The 5,257-nt window shown below is 37.6% G+C and overlaps 1 pseudogene; it reads left to right on the top strand.

The window, feature by feature from the left end:
• The first annotated feature begins 2,518 nt into the window (after positions 1 to 2,518).
• Positions 2,519 to 4,827, top strand: LOC101720252 (peptidyl-prolyl cis-trans isomerase G-like; annotated as a pseudogene).
• The last annotated feature ends 430 nt before the right edge of the window (positions 4,828 to 5,257 follow it).

Genomic DNA, 5,257 nt, shown 5'->3' with positions numbered 1-5,257 from the left:
TTTTTGGTCTTAAAGCATTTTACAATCAGTAAGATAGAAAAAGAAATGGAAATATATACACTAAGCTGATATGAATGTGTGTGCATGTGTGTAAACATGTATTTTGTACAGGTTTATACCTGCATGTGTATCTTACAAGCATATGTACACGTATATATCTCCGAATTGATGAAAGTATGGGCTCTTGTGTTAAATTGCTCTAGAACAAATCCAGACACTACTACGTAAATCTGAAGTGACCTAAAGCAAGTAGCTTGATTGCTATAAGATCATTTTTCCATATCTATAAGCAGGGACAGTAAAAGCATACATAACTTGCTTATCATAGTGCCTGTTAAAGAGTTTGTTTATAAATTTTAGCTCAATAATTTGGTATTCATACACTCTTTTATCATTAGGAGGTATTTCATGCACTGGGCAATTAATCAGTGAATTATTCATTTTATATTTGTATATATTCTTTTCTAAATATTTCCAGCCAATATTTTGGTTTCAGATTTAATATATTTCTCAGAAGAAATCAGTATCTCCCCATATCTAACTGCTCTCCTTCCCCTTCAGAGTGACTAAAAATTGTCCATATAAAAATAAAGGAATAAGAAATACATTTTAGTACAAAACAGCATCATCAGTTTTCATAGCGAAATGCATGAAAAGCTGCAGAAGAGATCCCAACTCCACCAAAAGCAGAAGAGGAAGCCACCCAGAGCCCATGACAATGTTTGCCCTTGAAGACCAGAAAAACTCTCCTTCCTTGATCCTCCACAGCCCTGTGATTTATCCTTGCACTTCTCATGCATCAAGCGTGGGGAGCAGTAGAAATAAGCAGCACAAATTGGCAGATAATGTACCTTATTTCCATGTAGAAGCAAGTGCATTTTCCTCCAGATAAGTAGCAGGATGACACTGATCTGCTCTGACAGGCCAGCTGATCTAAAATTACTCAGCACACATTGCCACCGGCTGGGGAAACTTCTCCCAAGAGCTTATTCCACAACTCTTCTATCCCTTGAGTGCTAATTAAAATTTACTCGATAATATTTGCAAAGCTCAATGACTCTAGTTAGAGCAATTATCAGTTACTAAATGTTAGTGCTGGAGATGTCACCTTATGATTGGCTTTTTTATCCAAGAAGATTTTTCTTTCCTCCCCCTTCCTTCCATCATTTCTTCCCTTCACTTCTTCAAGAAACTGACTAAGCTAATGTCTCAATTGCCTTTAGAGGGAGGGGAAATATCCCCATCCTATACTTCCAGTAATTATTTTCTCATTGGACCACAGTCTCTGAGGGATTGTACCTGATCTAACTATTCAGCAGGAGAATGGGCGGTCCACCTGTGAGCCATAATGAAGTGAAAGGGTGCTCCTTGGTTATTCATTTGCCCCAGTGATTGTACAGTTTGCACAGATAGAGAAAGGGTTTGGCCAAGACACTAATCTATCATGTTATTGCAAATAATTGCTCCTGAAATGATCAATGGTACTTTTTTTCCCCCAGCACTGAGGATTGATTCCAGGGCATCTGCACTGAGCTAGAGTCCCAGCCCTTTTTTATTTTTATTTATTTTTAAATTTTGAATTGTGCTTTCTCCAAGTTTCTAAATCACCCAGGCTGGGCTTGAACCTGCAATCTGCTTCTTTAGCATTCCAAAGTATTGATATTACAGATGTATATCACTATACCCCACTTGAAGGTAGTATTTTTTAAACAGTGAATATTCAACTAACTTATGGAACTGTCTTCCAAACCAGCCAAAGATGAAAGGTTCAAAACCCTTGTGTCATATTCTGACCAGGACTTCCATGGATTACATGAGGAGTCCCTTGTTGCAATGAAACACAGATCATACATGATGTTTGACTAAATTCAGAATGTACTTGATGGGCTTCACTAATCACATAATCTGTGGCTAGAAATAAAATGGTCCAGATTCTCTTTAAATAAATGACCCTAAAATTAATCACCAAACTTCTTTAAGTTCTAATTCAGGAAAGACATCAGATCCAAGGACAATCAGAGTTGGCCCTCCATAGCTACAGATTCAATCAATTGCACACTAAAAATACTTTTAAAAAAATTGGGTCTGTACTGAATATTTATGGATTTTTCTTGTCATTTTACTCTAAATGATATCATGTAACCATATTTATATAGCAGGTACACTGCATTAGGAATGATAAACAGTCTAGAGATAATTTACAGTATGTAAAAGGATGTGCCTAGGTTATATTCAAACACTGTCACATTTCTTATAAGAAGACTTGAGACAAGCTGCAATATAGTGGCAGCGATGGTGGCCTGAATTCTGGGGAGGTAGGCTGATTTTTTGATGCTTCAGAATCAAATAAGGTGTTGGGCTGAGGATTTAGCTCAGAGGTGCTGCCACCTGCCTCAAAAGCACAAGGTCCCGAGTTTGATCTCCAGTAGCCAAAAAAAAAAGAGTAAAAAAGATTGACTTGGCTCAATTATCATTGGTGTTTTATTTTTTTCAATTTAAAGATTGACGTATTGGAACCATGGGAATAAAGGTTCAGCATCCTCGATATTTTTTTGATATTGCCATTAACAATTAACCTGCTGAAAGTGTGGTCTTTGTATTATTTTCTGATGTGTGCCCCAAAACATGTGAAAACTTTCGTTGTCTTTGTACAGGAGAAAAGGGAACAGGGAAATCAACTCAGAAGCCATTACATTATAAGAGTTGTCTTTTTCACAGAGTTGTTAAGGATTTTATAGTTCAGGGTGGTGACTTCAGTGAAGGAAATGGAAGAGGAGAGGAGAATCTATTTATGGAGGATTTTTTGAAGATGAGAGTTTCACTGTTAAACACAACAAAGAATTTCTTTTGTCAATGGCCAACAGAGGAAAAGATACAAATGGTTTACAGTTCTTCATAACAATGAAACCAACTCCTCACTTAGATGGGCATCATGTTGTTTTTGGACAATTGATCTCTGGTTAAGAAGTTGTGAGAGAGATAGAAAACCAGAAAACAGACACAGCTAGCAAACCATTTGCTGAGGTATGGATACTCAGCTGTGGAGAGCTGATGCCAAAATCTAAAGTTAAAAAACAAGAAAAGAAAAGGCATAAATCATCATCCTCTTCCTCTTCATCATTCAGTGATTCAGATAGCTCAAGTGATTCTCAGTCCTCTTCTGAGTCTCCTGATTCTGAAAGTGCTTCTGAAGAGAAACCAAGACAAAGAAAAAAGAAACAGAAAAAATTCCTGGAAACACAAGAAAAAAAAGAAGAAGAGAAAGAAAAGCAAGAAAACCGCATCTAGTGAAAGTGAGGCTGAAAATCTTGAAGCACAACCCAAGTCCACTGTCCACCCAGAAGAGATCCCTCCTATACCAGAAAATAGATTCCTCATGAGAAAAAGTCCTCCTAAAGCTGATGACAAGGAATGGAAAAACAGAGAGAGAGAAAGAGAGAGAGAGTGTAATGTGCCTAACTCCCAGCCTGCTTCGTACCAGAAATGACTCTTAGTTACTAGATCTGGCAGGGAAATTAAAGGAAGAGGACCAAGGCGTTATCGAACTCCTTCCAGATCCAGATCAAGGGATGGTTTGAGACGCACTGAGACTCCTCCACATTGGAGGCAAGAGATGCAGACAGCTCAATGAATGAGGGCGTTGAGCGGTGAAAGATGGACCAAAGGGGATGAGAGTGAGCTGAAGGAAGGGAAAGAAAATCAAAGGAGCCCAGCTAGAGTAAAAGAGAGAAAAACTGATCACAGGCATGCGTCTGAAAGTCCAAACAGAAAAAAGAAAAAGGAAAAGAAAGTTAAAGACCATAAATCTGACAGCAAAGAGAGAGAAATCAGAAGAAATTCAGAAAAAGAAGATAAATATAATAAAAACAAAGTGAAGAAAAGGGCCAAATCTAAAAGTAGGAGTAAAAGCAAAGAGAAATCAAAGAGTAAGGAAAGAGATTCAAAACGTAACAGACATGATGAAAAGAAGTTGAAGACGAGAAGTACAGAAGAGATCATCAGAATATTAAAGAAAAAGAAAAGCAATCTGATTCTAAAGGAAAAGATCAAGAAAGGAGTAGAAGTAAAGAGAAGTCTAAGCAGATAGAATCAAAAAGTAATGAGAACGATCATAGCAAAAGTAAAGACAAAGATAGACGAGCACAGTCCAGGAGTAGAGAACGTGATGTAACTAAACGTAAACCTGGTCACAATAGTAGAACAAGGGAACGAAGCAGAAGCAGGGACAGGAGCAGAAGAGCGCGATCCAGAAGCCATGACAGAGATCGAAGCAGAACCCAGGAGTACCATAGATACAGAGAGGAGTACAGGAGAAGAGGAAGGTCACGAAGCCAAGAGAGAAGAGGAACACCAGGAAGATCCAGAAGTAAAGATAGGAGGAGGAGGAGGAGGAGGAGGAGGAGGAGGAGGAGGAGGAGGAGGAGGAGGAGGAGGAGGAGGAGGAGGAGAGATTCACAGAGCTGAGAGAGAAGAAAGTCAAAGTAGAAACAAGGAAAAACAGAAACCAAGAAAGTAAGAGCTCACACAAAAAAGAAAATTCTGAGGGTGAGAAAAGAATGTACTCTAAAAATCGTGAACATAATTGTTCAAGTAGTAACGGGGGAAAATGGGTGATAGAGCTCAAAGTCCATTTTCAAAAATAAAACAAAGCCAAGACAGTGAATTAAAGTCCTCCACATCAAAAACTAAGGAGGATGAGAAGACCAGATCCTCAGTGGAAAATGAAAACCAAAAATCAAAGGCTCCAGAAATGACCATGTACATGATAAAAACAAAAAATTTGATCATGAATCTAGCCCTGGCACAGTTGAAGACAAAAGTGGATGAGTGAGTTGTATAAATTTATTTCCTTTCTGTCTCAAAATTTAAGTTTGAGAGACTTGCTGGTGAATATCCTTTATGTTGTTTTCATTATTTTTTGAGTTATTTTGTCTTTTGTTTGTTGTTTTTTTGTTGTATTTTTAATGTGGACTTCATTGAGTCGATCTTTTGATAACCTGCAACCTGGATAATTTGTACTGCTAAAGTTTTAACAAACTTGAAATGAGAAAAAAAATAAAAAACATTTAAAAAGAGATTTGAGCCTCCAACGACTGTCATTATCCGCAGGGCTTCCTGGAGCCAAACTTGAACAGACACCAACAAATGATCCTATAAATGAATGCCATTATCTGGAGCAGAAGCACATTTTGCTTTTTGTTTATATACTAATGACAAATTTTTGTCAAGAAACAATGTTCTCAATTAACTTACATTC

The sequence above is a fragment of the Heterocephalus glaber genome, unplaced genomic scaffold, assembly GCF_053883595.1.
Source record: "Heterocephalus glaber isolate CG9 unplaced genomic scaffold, H.glaber_assembly_v1.0 deba00001481, whole genome shotgun sequence".
Lineage (NCBI taxonomy): Eukaryota > Metazoa > Chordata > Mammalia > Rodentia > Bathyergidae > Heterocephalus > Heterocephalus glaber.
This window is presented reverse-complemented; position numbering and strand designations above follow the sequence as displayed.